The 14,937-nt window shown below is 37.9% G+C and overlaps 1 protein-coding gene across 1 annotated transcript in view; it reads right to left on the bottom strand.

Annotated features, from left to right (window-relative positions):
• FGF10 (fibroblast growth factor 10) overlaps positions 1–14,937 on the bottom strand; it is a 127,100-nt gene that overhangs the window by 18,337 nt on the left and 93,826 nt on the right. The gene's annotated exons all lie outside the window — the stretch shown is intronic.

The following is a 14,937-nucleotide window of genomic DNA, read 5'->3' as shown; positions in this document are numbered from 1 at the left end:
TCTGGGAAGAGCTGCCATAAATCAGAGCTGATGCATGGCCCAATATACAGTAAAATCTATTAGTAACTGGGTTAAAACTATCTCTGTAGTTTTCTAGTTATGTTAGGTTGCCTGATGGAAGTAGTCGTACCATACAGTCTCTTGCTATATCACATAACAAGAAGAAAACAACCAGTTTTAGCTTTTTGTAGGAAAATATGTTTAATGTTGTTTTCTATAACAATTGTTTCTTTGGGACCAAGATAACATGTGGATCAACAGCAGGTTGGTGTCATGCCTGGAAAGTGGTACTTCTATGCATGCACATGATTGACCATGTGACTGCAGTGTAATATATTTGATTAATGCACTTTTTAATAGATGTTGTGGTGGGTGTGGCACTTGCATCATTTCTCATCTTCATCAGTATCTAATGTCTCAACATGATGAGATGCTGTGAGATTCCTTTTCTCCCACTGTACAAAATGTCTCAGGTGTCCTTTTTCTTTAAGAAGCCAAGTGTGTGCACATGGGCACACACATGCATGCTGCAAGCACAGAAAGACACACAGTGATATTTACAAAAGAAAGGAACAACCTATTTAGTGCTTCAAATTCTTAGACAAAGAAGCGGAATTCTGATTTTACATTTGCACAATTGTGCAAACTGTATATTTTTGTACAGAAGTGGGCAGTATGACATAAAATATTTTTGCTGTTCTAATAACTTTGCCTAGAGTGCTAGCAAATTCCCCATCATCCTTGCCAGTGAGAGGAAGCATGCTGCCATTACTTGTCTTTGTGCAAGGATGAGACAAGTGAGGATTTACATTCCTAGTACATAAATTGGGAGTCTCCACATCATCCCAGTAACTCCCATAGGGGATTTGATGGGGTTGATTGCCAGCTTCCTGTACTAGTGCAATGTCAAACTACAAACAAGAACAGAGAAGGAATCCACCTGGGGCATCTCTGTAAATGTGAGTTGCAATCTTGTAGATTTGTGTTTTCATTAAACCAAGTAAATTCAGCAGGATTAACTATGTGGCAGAGCACATGTCTGTAGTTTCCAGTTCTATTTATACTAGCAGTTTATGAACAGCAGTTCCCTGAGGGGACCTGTGGGATCTGTAGACCCTTCTTGGGAAGGTGGAAAAGAAGACAGGGCTTCTGTAACTGTAAGAGATTTACAGAAGAGGGAATTCCAGGAAGTATAGCTCGCTATAGAAACTCCATGTGCTGAAAGTCCTTTTTCTACACAAATTCCTGCTCCCACATTAGAAGCCTAAGAATCTCTTGGGGGGGGGGAACATATGGTCATTCTAGTAACCATTCTACAACCATTACACCTGAGCCTTTCATCTTGATAAGTTTCCCAGGCTATAAAAGTACTGAAAATGACCTTTCTGAACCAAGGAAATCATGTTTTATTTAACTTTTATAACACTTGTATTGTGACCAAAATGTACTCTCGGTTTTCTACTCTTCAAGTCAGAATTTCAGCTACAATCTCATTGGGACAAAGACCTTTCTTGTTTGTTTGTTTTAAAATCTTACAGTATCACAATCTGTTGATAATTCTGAGAGTTGCTAATGATATTCATTAATGTAGAAATTGGTCTGAACTGCACCCATTCCTGGCTTTATATTTCAGTAACAAAGTAGGTAGTAAAAGTAAAGCCTAAAAATGACAACTGGTTTTTGTTTTCAGCAATATTTTTATAGCCTTGACGATGACAACAGATGTGTATGTGTGTCACACAGTTTTATCCTTAAGCAAGAACAAAAAAAAAATCTATTTTGACAGGCATAGGCAATTAATGTGGTCCACATGAATGGGAACAGCCAAAACATTTTCTCTTCCTTTCTGCCACAGGATTTGTGAACTCAGTACCATGCCTGGCATCTGATCAGTAAAAAAAATATATAGAATGCAATGAAGTACAAGTCTGCAATCCAAACAACACACATATTTTTCTTAAATAAAAGATTAAGGAGAAAACCCCAGCTCTTGCTCCATAATTCCGTTGGCACTCTGATGTGAACATGCTGCTCCCATTCAGAATGAGTTTCCCTGTTCCTTGTGCTGCATGAGTCAAAACCATGGCTTGCAGTGAAGCTGCACAGGTGGAATTATCTCTGAAATTGTAGTGAACAAAATTCATATGAGGTCTACGTGTATATCTAAAATTCCTGTATATGTAACATCTGGATTGTGGTATAATAAATTGAATTGTTGCTGGATTGTGATATAATACAGTATGCTACTGAGGCTGTTTAGTAGAATAGATAGATCAGGTATGCATAGATTTGGGTTGAAACCTCTGCTTAATTTTACTATTCTTACAACTCACCAGACTATGTTCGACAAGTCAATATTTCTTACCCTGAGGCCCACCAATCATGCAATGGCGGTAATTCAGATATTGGAAGAATGGGCCAAGAGGTAATTCATCTTCAGTAAAATGATAACAAACATTAAACAATTTGCTACAGAGACACTCATGAAATTTATAGAAGGATAAACAACTAGGTACTTTCCAGTTTTGGAGGAGGTAGCTATGTTAATCTGTGCAAGCATATCAGGCAAAATCCAAAAAAACAACAAAATAGGAAAAAAAACATATGGAACCTTAAAGAGTAACTATTTTATTTAATGTAAGCTTCCATGGACATGTCTACTTTGTCAGACATATGGAAACACAATGAAACAAAATTCAAAAAGATCTTGATAGACTCAAGCACTTGGCAGAAAACAATAAAATGAAATTTAACAGGAATAAGTCCAAAGTTCTACACCTAGGGAAAAGAAACCAAACACACAGTTACAAGATGGAGGATACTTGGCTCAGTAATACTAAATGGGAGAAGGATCTTGGAATTATTGTAGATCACAAGCTGAATATGAGCCAACAGTGTAAAGCGCATGGAAAAAAGGAAAATACAATTTTAGGCTGAAGTTAGAGAAGTAAAGTCTCCAAATCCCATAAAATACTAGTTTCCCTCTATTTCGCACTGGTTATGCCTTATCTTGACTACCTTGTCCAGTTCTGGACACCACACTTTAAGAAGAATGCAGACAAACTGGAAAATGTGGTAAATGATGCCAACTAGAAATGGGCACTTCTTATTTGTTTTCCTGCGGCAAAGATGGGGAATCTCCCTACTCAGCCAATGAGTGGCTGGTTGTGTGGGAAGGCACGGAAGGGCTGGCCAGGCTGCTTCTGCAATTGGCACTACAATGACAGCGCTGGAGCTGAGCACCATATGGAGACCAGTAAGTGACCTGGCTGGTATGAATGGGGATTGGTTAGGACTGACCCACTGTGGCACCTGCAGTGCATCTCTAACTGTGCTCACGACCTGGGGTTCAAATCCCAGGTAGCCGGCTCAAGGTTGACTCAGCCTTCCATCCTTCCGAGGTCGGTAAAATGAGTACCCAGCTTGCTGGGGGGGGGGGGAAATGCGTAGCCTGTATAATCAAAAAATTGTAAACCGCCCAGAGAGTGCTTGTAGCGCTATGGGGCGGTATATAAGTCCAATAAATAAATAAATAAAATAAATAAATAATGCCAACCTGTACAATTCTGGTTGTTGTTTGCATACCAATGTATACAATGTGAACATTATTTTGATATGCAAACAACAAAGAGAAATTATCCATTGTTAAGTTACAATCACTATGTAGCTGTAGAGCTCCTTGGAGGAAGACACAAGATATGAATTTGAAAACAAAATAAATAGCATCTGAGCAGACTTTTCAAGTTTGAATGACATGGAACTAATTGATCCGAAAGATTCTCATGCAAATTGGACTCCAGAGCCACCCTTTTGTTGGAAATGTGAGAGTTACGCCTGTGGTTCAGTGGTTGTGGAGTCCATCACATTTGGAATCATTACAGACAGACTGGTGGCACTTCATTTCTGAATCATGAAGCCTTCAAGTATCATTGCAGCTTCTTAGAAAGGAAAGGAACAGAAATCCTGCCCATCTTAATTAATTTTTGTTCAGCAAGAGATAGAAAATGGTCTGCTTGACAATTTGTACTCAGATTCACTGCTTTAGTCCAAGCAATACAGCTCCCTGTGCAACTAGCAGACCACTTCTTTCTCACTACAGCTTCAATTTCAGTATTTTCCCTGTTGTGATTGATCTGTTTTTAGTCCTACCCTTGTTAAACAGCAAAGGAGAAGAACACAAGCTCATATTTCATACAGACATGTTTATTTGTTGTGGCTTCTGTTGCAATGCCAGGTTGGATTAATTTCTCACTGCATTAGCGTTTTCAAGGAATTTTATTAGTTTATGCTCAAATGGTTTAAATTGAATTATATTTTTTATCATATTATGCTTGTAAGGATTGCAACACATTTAAATAAGCTGCAGTTCTATTGACCAATGAAGTATCACTTTTCAGTACAATGTGAAACTTTTGGGTGCCATGGAGTTTGCTAGAAGATTGTTCAATAAGAAATTGGCTTGTATTACGGACTAAAATAATCCAGCATTCAGTTTTGCTGTAGCATAATTTAGCCAGTTAAGTGCCTTTTGGTACAGCCCATAATAACACAACCAAGTTTTTTTAAAAATAGATTTGACCATATTCTCATATTAATACATTATATTCATAGTTAGGAAACTCTGAACAATTAATCAGAATCGAAATTGTCACATTTACGCTGTATACAACAGGGATGAAATTTGGATGTGTTTCATTACATTTAATTACGGTAAACCAAGTAAAATGTATCATGATAGGAACACTGTTGGAGTGTGGTCAGGATTATGGAACCAGGGCTTCTGAGGCCATATGGTGTCAATTCTTAACAGGAACAATGGATTTCAAATCTGAATACCACTTTTTTTCACAGTACAATAATCCTTTGCAATAGATTTACAGCCATAACTGGAAATTCTGGACTCGTATGTTAAATCTTCCAAGAGTGATAATGGCTCCTGGATGGTAATGGAAGAGTAAATAAATAATTCACTCAATCAACTTTTAGTAAATGATAACTCTTCATTTGCTAATGTACCAAAGTTCCTAATCAGTTTCACAATACCATAACGAACATGAAACTTTTAATAAGCAGAATCTGCAATAATTTTTCATAACTTTCATACATGTTTCATGAACAATATATAACTCTATTCAAGGCAGATCATATTAAAGAATTCACACAGATATTTTTAATATGGAGAAAACTTACCAGTGCCCTTCTAGTAGGATTTGTAAAGGAAACACTAACCAATTTAAATGATTTTGATATGATTCCTACTGATGTATGCAAACCACTGTGAGGAAATCTTTCAATCTGGCCTTTTAAGAGAGCAATTCTATTTGAACCTATTTTGTAAACCTGAAGATGGGGGATGACAGTGACATATATCCCAACAGTCTCCCATCAGTCCAGAATAGAAGGAGACTAATGTTCGCTGTTCTTTCACTGTTTTTATTTTTATATTTTTAAGAATCTCCATTTTTCTCCTACTGGTAGCTGGCAGGAAAGCTCTTTACATCAGCTCCAGGACTGGTGTAACATTTGTCAATGCTCGCTATATAATGATGGCTATATAACCAGGGGTACCTGCCCTTTCCACAATTGTGGCCCTTAAGTTTTCCCTTTTCCTGAATCTGAAGGGGCAAGGGTGGTGGATCTTTTCATGGAGGGGGAAATGTGAAGTCAGATAATTTGATCTGAATTTAAATTTCTCTTTCTCACTTCAGAAAAGATCTGATATTTCTCATTTGATTCTATTATAAATAGCCTGTTGTGGTTCATAGCATGGTTTTATACAAATGTTTTGATTTGTTGTAAACTCTCTTGATCATTCCTCTTTAAAAGTGGTATAAACATCATAACCATAACATTATCGGTGCTCTTTCATTCAGGTTGAGCACCAGTATTCCTAATCAATAATAAAATATGTCAGTGTCAGTTCAAATGTTATTGAAACAGGGTGGATTTTAAATCACAAGTGAAATTAAAAAATGGATTTTTTGACCATTTAAAACTATTTTTAAATTTTTAATTGTGATTTAAATCAAATTGATTTTAAAAAATCATTCATTTTCATCCACCTTGTTCTAAAGCACTATCTGAATGGTCTATTTATGATCAAGTTTTATGTATCTGGTGATTTCAATTCTGCACATGTATACTGACCTATATGGAAACCATATACATCAAATCCCATTCTTAGGTATTTGATGTGGTCATTCCAAATCCAGAATAGCCATAACAGCCTAAATAACAATAGCCCAATTTGTCTGAAAGTCAATTTAATTTGTATTAACTATCAATAAAAAATTGATATTATATATTTTAAAAAAGATATCTCAGATTAGTTTTCCCTGTGCTTCTGAGCATAATAGTCAGAAAAGAGATAAGGTTACTTCTTAATAAGCAATTAGATATGATATTGTATCAAAAAAATTGTTTGTATCTCCAGATATGAAAGGGTTATAAAGATGAAAGATGAAAAAAAATTAAAGAGGGATTTTTATTTTGTTTTTCTTTTAAAGGACTGGAAATGTATTACAAAGTTTGGAGAAGTCTGAAAACAAAAAGACAACTGTGTTACAACTTGGGTATTACTCCAAAAAGTATCAAGTTGGTTCACGTAAAAATGTGGTCTTAGCAAAATTATTTCATTTATCTGTAAGTATATACATAAAAGAGAATTTATTTAAGGAACAGTAACCTGAGCATTGTTTGTACATATGATTTTCATCAAGACAACTTTTTTTAAAAAAAAAGCAGCTACAGATTTTGCTGTTTTCAAGTCCTGCTAAATGGGTGTGATATCCTCATGTTTTGATACATCTGTGAAGCAACCACCAAAAAAAATCCTCATAGAGGCTGTTGCCATCTGACTTGTTTGAGCACGGTTACATTAAGTTGGTGTTTCTGACTGATTTTAACAATTGCGAAGGAGCACGGTAACTAAGGCTTTCAGGTCTTTAGGACACTCTGATGATAAAAAGGAAACAACAACTTTAATGCTAAAAGAGATTGCTTCTGTAAGAAGTGTAAAACTGAAGACTTCATCATTAGCAACAAACTCAAAGCAATAAAACATTTTTGGTGATTCTTGACAGTAGTTTGTGCCCTCTGGAATTTTTGGGAACACACACTTGTGGTCCTCGTAATTGTTTTAAGGCAGATAGCACACTGCCTTTTTATTTTTATTTTTTGCAGTTGGAACTCTGTAAACTCAACAATTATGGTTAATCCCACTTGACCACATCCACTGTAAAAGCATGGTTCTCGATGTTCAAATCATTTCCAACTCATTATAATTAGAAACAGTCCAAATATCAACATGAGATATGCCCTGCAGACATTGCATGTGCTTGCTTTATAGATCTTCAAGTCTGAAGAAAAGTCCCCAGAGCAGCCAAATATACTTACCTTAAAATCAACTGCTCTTTTATAGTTAGAGCAAGTATTCATTATAGAAAATGACAAGGGAGTGAAAGAATGGCTGGGCATTTCACCCCACAAAGAGAAATTGTTACTAAGAGCCCTGTGTGGTTTTGTACATTGTTTCCTAACTTTTTCACACTCTCATAAAAAGCAACAACAATTCAACAGAAACACAAACTGAAGTCATTTACAGAAACTCACAGGCAACTGTGAAAGAAGTCAATGGTTGGAGCTGTTGGTTAAAATAAAGCCAGTAGTATTCATAATGAGCTCAAGGTGGCATACATGGCTCTTCTCTTCCCCATTTTATCTTCAAAACAACCCCGTGAAGGTCAGACTAAGAGAAATGACTAGCTCAAGGTCATCCAGTGAGTTTTCATGGCTCTGTAGGGATTTGGACATACAAAGCTCTTATCCAGTAGCTTAGCTGCTATACCACACTGGCTTTCATACAGAAGAAGAGACATTTATAGAATAGCTATGAGGCCTAGGAATATGGAATCCATCAATGCATCCTTTACTGCTTTCTGGACCCAGCAACTCCTTGTTCTCCCATTATGTCAGCTTTGACTTTTTCAGCATGGTGCAAATACAGAACCATATGGACAAAGGAGATGCACAAGGTTTACTGGTACTAGAACAACAACATTCCTTGCATAGGCAAGGTGTTTCACTGAAAGATGTTTGATCATTTTCAGCTAAAATTTGGAGCGTGTGTAAAATGCTATCTATGTTTGGATTGAGCAAATATTTAAATCATGGCAAAGGCCTGCACACGGCATCACCACAAATATGATTAATTAATCTGATCCACATATATCCTGTTTCCCCTAAAATAAGACCTAACCTGAAAATAAGCCCCAGTATGATTTTTCAAGATGCTCGTAATATAAGCCCTACCCCAAAAATAAGCCACAGTTAAGTGAAACCCTGCCCTCCACCATTGTGCAGCAACCAGAAGAAGATGACATGACTAAAATAAAACATACCCTGAAAATAAGCCCTAGTGTGTTTTTAAGAGCAAAAATTAATATAAGACCCTGTCTTATTTTCGGGGAAACATGGTAGTCATACATATAAGCTCATGACTTCTGTCATGTTTAAGTGATTACACACACCTGAACACAATGGCTCAAATCTTCTTACTCAGTTATGCTGCTGTAGCACATAGCTTTTGGAAGTGAATTGCCCCAAGTTAAGAAATTTCCATAGACATTTATTAGTTGCATATTGAGTTGTACTGAGTCAACATGCAAATGATAATATCTACAGTGACTTCTTCACTTAAGGCTATTTGCTTCCAAACGTTATGCCATTTGCATAGCTACAGAAGAGGATTTTGGCCATGATTATTTATTTTGGAGAAGACACACAACTGATTACATTCCAAGACTGTAGTCAAATGCATATGTACTTGGGAATAAGTAAACACACATAAAATACTGTTGTCCTCACATGATCCATCAGAATAGAGGGTATACTGAATACTCTTGAGCTTTATTTCAAGAAAACATACTTTACATAGTGCTATTATTTCCCAGAATTATTCCAGTACTTTGCTATTTGGATTCTAAGTCCTCTCTGATCTTGTGTACCAGTCACCTTCTCAGTTAGAATTACCACACTTGTTACTTTACACAACACTTCCTTATTAAAGTCTTATTTCTTAGACTGGGGTGTCCAAACCTTTCAGTATGAGGGCCACATAATATATTTTACACATTTTTGAGGGAAGGAGGACCCAAGAGATCCCCCACCCACACTGTCTTTGCAAAGACAGCGGGGATGGGGGATTGCTTGGGTCCCCCTTCCTTCCTCTTCCTATATCTGGGCTGGATAAAAAGGCAAGGTGGGCCACATGTGGTCCATAGGCCGTAATTTGGAGACCCCTGTCTTAGACCAAAGAAACTTAGGAAAGCTGCCCATTAAATGGTAGCACCAAGACATCAGACAGACAGGTAGGCAGGTCATCTGGTCATATAGTCTTGCCCATTATGATGAAATGTACTTTATTCTCACTTGAAATTTGCTTCTATACTCATAAACTAGCATACTCAACTTCTGATCCACTGTTTGGTACTTGCTTCCTCTCTTTTTTGGTGATTTTTAAAGTGATCACATTATTCCTTGGTAAGACCACCTTGTCCCTGACACAAAATACTCTCTATCTCTGACACACTATGGTTTGGGCTTCTAGCAAATGAATAAATGGCAGAAATATAGGCAGAAGGGTTAACCACAACATCCTCGAGGAGAGGAAGCTGAAACAAGTATTCTTTGACTCCTGTCTAGTAATCATAATATATTAAAACATATTTTTTGAAAATATCTCTACTGATAAAATAAAGAAACAATGTTCTTTACCTTCAAGAACTGGAGGAAGCATTAAAAATGTTTTTTTCATTAGTTAATATTTGGAATAAAATGATGCTAATTGAGTCAGAACATAATCATAATGACTCCTCTGACTGTCACACCCAATCACCAAACATAATGTTGAAGAATGTTTCCAACTTGGGGAAATGTTCTAATTGCATATTTATTTTAAAGGAAGTGGAGGTAGAGGAGAAAAAAGTGGGTGATTTTTGTAGATCTGGAATTGCTTTACTGTAACTCTGAGTCCTCTTTTTGCCTCCTGAAAATTATGACATTGCAGATGTATTAGATATTAATGAAGCAGAGCTTTTACTTTAAAGTTATGACTGAAAATTGTCAAGTGATGGGCATCCATGTCAAAAGTCATCTGAAGATGGAGGAGGAATAGCCCATTACAGTTGTATGATGATACAGTACAATTTGTCTCTTCATACATTTTTGCTTTGAAACATGAAGCCTTTCCTATCATGGACTGCCACAACATCTGTTCAGCCAATTCATCTGTCTTTTCCAATTGTCCCCTGAAAAGGCCATTCAAAACCGGAATCTGAAACAGGAACTGCTGTTTTCTGTATCTGTTCCTTTCTGGCTACCCTTTGAGCAGTTTGCAAGTAATCTTTTAGTGATCAGGTACCACTGTCCTTTGCAAAATATTTGTCAACAACTCTGTCACTAAAGATTTATACTCCTGTAGAGTATATTTTCAGAGATAATAGAGAAATGCAGAAAACAAGTCTTTGCCAACAGAAAGAATGCCCACAATGACCTAGCCAAACAATAGGTGTGATCTGGGCTGCACCACAATAGGTTTGCAAAGCTTAAGTAGTGTATTGTTTGGTCACAAATGCCCTTCCTGGATGGCACATTTCAGAAAACATGCCTTTGTCCAACAGGAGCTTGAATAGGTGAAGACATTTTTTGCAGCATTAGCCAACAGCTATATCCCTAAGTGGCTAAAGTCATTGAAGAGTCACAGTTACTCTCACCGATTTGCTCAGCTAAGCCTACAAAGATACAAAGAAATATATTTTTGGCTATGCCTTCCTGGAACTGAAATCAAAGCCCAAATATGAGGATCTTTTGGAAGCACTGTATACCCTTTCCTATCGGATTTTGGCAGCTGGTTTTGAACTGAAATGCAATATATTTATTACATGTCACTATTCTTAGCGTAAATTTCCTTCTTGCCTCATTCCCAAAAGTTAACAATACATTTGAAGACTACAAAAAAGTCTTCAAATGTATTGTTAACTTTTGGGATTGAGGCAAGAAGGAAATTAAAACAAACAAACAAATATGAAACATGACTGAAAAAAAAACTACATTTCAATCTGATACCCAGGAGACTAGCAAGAATGCATTTGGGCCGAGCATTATATCCATGTTTTTCTTAACAATGTTGCAGTAAACTCTTCACAGTCACTTTCATGGGTGGGCCCTTTTGAATAAATGAGTGAATATTTTCTAAGTGAGTTGATCCAATAGCATTAGTTGTTCCAGCATGAATGATTGTTGGATAAAAAAGTGTGTGAGCTGCTTCCAGCTGAAACAGACTGACAAATCAGAGCTGCTTTACTTCTAAACATGTCTCATACTGCATTTTTGACTCTTTTGTTCCTACCCTTCTTTCATTAATAAGAAGTGAGAGCTGCCACTGTGCTAAAGCCAGAAAAATCTGTCCATGTCAAACAGGCAGCAGGTAGCTTTACCATCTAATGAAGAGGTCATGAATGAACACAGGGACACATCTGCATTCTTTTATTCTGCTTCAGACTGCTAGAATCTCCCCTCTTCCCCACAAAACACCTGGGAGTTATAGTTTGGCAAGGATGCTGAGAATTCTCAATTAAAGTTACCAAACAGACAGAACTACTTTCATTGCTTTAGATGACCAGCCTATGTTCCCTCCCCTCTTTCTTTTATGGGTGAAGGTGGTGGGTAAATGTCTCACAAATATAATAAAAAGTATGGCAATGAGCCATCAGATACACACTATGTTATTCACATATAGCCCACCCCACATTATGATTTGGCAGGGTTTTGCTTCATTTCTTCTCAGTCAGGAATCAGATGGCCTGAGAGCATTAAATTCTTGAAGTTGTAACTCTCTGCTGCTGCATATGGGATGCTTATACATATGAGATGCTTATACAGATATGCCATGTATTCCTGCTGTCTTGGCCACATGATGTACACATACTACAGATTAGAGATCTGATAGTCAAACAATTTGGAAATGAGTCTAAATTTGCATTATAGATATGCCCTGACTATATCAGAGAGCATAAAAGAATCGCTCTCTCTCACTCTCTTTCTCAGTCCCTTGCATTCCCTCTACCTTTCATATACAATGCCAACCAGACAGGTATAAATTACCTATAGAGAGCAGAGGCTGGAATTTGACACCATGACATTTTTATTTTTCACTGAATTTTCCTTTACAGACAGTCTGCTTTTAAGGACAATGACCATTACATCTTGCCTATTTTTTTTAACTTCTTGTTTCTTCCCTTACCTCCAAATTTTAAACCCTCTAAGCTACAAAATCCCTGGAGGTCTCATGTGTTCTCAGTTTTTACTCAGATGTATCTACCACTCATGGGGCACACGGCTATCTTTTTTTGTATTAGATACACAATAGTAATGTGTGTGTATTGTAAATGTATGCAGACATCTATTGTTTTATCTACATATTGCAAATTCTTCAAGTTCTCAGTTGTTTTCTTCCTCTCAATCATTTACTTAAAAGCTCAAAGAACTGTAAAAGTAAGCATGTCTAACTCACAGTTTGCAACTCTGGCCATAAATTCCCGAGGCCCTCTTGTCTAAAGCCATTTGTTCAGCAGGCTAATCCAGCTGAGTGGTAATCCAGTTGAGAGTTTGACCAGAAACCCTTTCCCCCTCCCGTTTCTTCAGAGGAACAGTGTGACAAGCACCACTGATAAAGCAACTGTTGTGTTAAGAAGTCAAAAGACAGGCACGGATTTGAGACGGTACAGGTTTGCTGTAGCAGAACTACTTCAGGGAGGGCTTGTTATCAGCTCTCTTAGATCGCTACATACTTAGTCAAAACTGTGTTATCTCACCAGATGGTCACCTACCAAGCGAAATATTTCAGGAACTCAAGGCAACAGTGAAAATTCGGGCTTCTGGATTATTTGAACTTGCATTATTAACCCTTGGGTTGTACCTGCCCCAAAGGTTTGATGATACAAAATCATTCAAGACTGATGTCACCAACAATGCCTTTAGGGGGTGAGAAGGGGAGGGATTCTTTCACCCTTGTCCTTTAATGACTGCTCCTTCGACTTTGATGACTGCAAGGGAGCTGAGGACAATCTACTCATCCTTTCCCCCACTGCCTCATTAATGCCCCGTATACATGAAATGGAAGCCTTTCCTAGCTAAGCTGCATTTGGTTCAATATTTTAAAGGACTGTGATGCCACTGATTTTGCTGAAACTTCTACCAGTCACTCAATAGGATGATATTGTTTATTTTTCTTTATGTATTTGTCAGATTCTTATTCCACATGCATGGATGGATGGATGGATGGATGGATGGATGGATGGATGGATGGATGGATGGATGGATGGATGGATGGATGGATGGATGGATGGATGGATGAATGAATGAATGAATGAATGAATGAATGTGCTTTAGTGAATTCAAGTCAGCATCCATGGTTTTTATTCCCCACCTACAGCTTTACCCTCACAATAACTCTGTGAGACAGGGTAAGCTGAGAGATTGTGACTAGCCACTCACTGACCATTCATGGTCAAATGTGGACTTGAACTCAGATCTTCTGAGGCATAAGCTTACATTCTAATAAACATTCCCTCTAATTTTCCACCAGCACTGAGTGGAAACCGCACTTCATGCATGCAAAGTTCTGGCTGCAACTGGAACCAAATGAGCAGCAACACTAACTGTGGGTGTGCGGCACCAATCAGCACTGTGCAAGCCACACAATTTAGAGGGAACGTTGATTCTAAGCACTACACCACAGTGGTTGGCTGATATTTGTTATCATTCCAGTCCCTAGTGACCACAGGCCTATTCAAACTTTGGTGGATATTTACGCAGAGTATTCACCTCCCTTCTCTCATCCTCCTACATGTGAAAAATGACAAAGCTGAAGAACAAGAGCTCTGCTATCCATGGGGGCTCTCCAAATGAGCCAGGGCTTTTGTGTATCTGGCACCTGACTCATGTGAAGAGTTTGCCCAGAGAGCAGGGGCTCTTTCTGTTCAGATATGCTACCCTCCGCATGTAAAAGGGCCCTGAGACTAGGGCTGGGTCTAGAATGCTTCTTTCTATGTGTGAGCATTCTATTCAGGTTTGCATGACTGAGCACGGCTCATCAGTTCTACATCAGTTCAGGAGCCCTGTGGCACAAAGGTTAAACTGTAATATTGCAGTCAAGGCTTGTTCATGACCTGGATTCAATCCCAGGTTCAGGAAGCTGGTTCAGGTTTCCTGAACCTGGGATTGAACCCCAGGTTCAGCCTTCCATCTTTTTGGGGTTGGTAAGTTGAGCACCCAGTTCATAGGGTGGGTGGGTGGGGAGGAATGTGCAGCCTGCATAATTAAATTGTAAACCTCCCAGAGAGTGCTTTAAGTGCTCTGGGGGGGGGGGGGAGGTACATAAGCAGCACGTTTTTGCTTTTACTTCACAGAGAGGATTGTTCTCTCTGCGAAGTAGAACTTCCCAGTCCAAGACTTATTGAGAGATACAAAGGGAAAGCCAAGACCTTGAAGTTGCAAATATTTCCACTTGGACAATTACAGGTACTTATTTAAGACACATGTGGGAAACTGGTGACCCTCCAGATACTGTTGGACTCCCAAATTGCTTCAGCTTCAGCCAATGTCACCAGTGTCCAGGTATGATGGGAACTGTGGTTAAGCACAGGTTCTTCAACATGATTTTTAAAAAAGTGATCATATGTGTAACAATTTAGAAATGACTGGAATGAAATCATATTTCTGCCAACATGGGTTTTATCCCACTGCACAATATTAGAATAGTTAGGGAACTGTTCCTAACTTGAGCAACACAGCACAATGGATTATAGTATGTTTATAGTGTAATAAAAAGCTATGATTAAAATTTAGGCACAATTTTAACTGACAATAAGGCCTGAT

The sequence above is a fragment of the Pogona vitticeps genome, chromosome 2 (assembly GCF_051106095.1).
Source record: "Pogona vitticeps strain Pit_001003342236 chromosome 2, PviZW2.1, whole genome shotgun sequence".
Lineage (NCBI taxonomy): Eukaryota > Metazoa > Chordata > Lepidosauria > Squamata > Agamidae > Pogona > Pogona vitticeps.
Note: the sequence above shows the minus strand (reverse complement) of the source record. Positions and strands in the feature narration are given on the sequence as shown.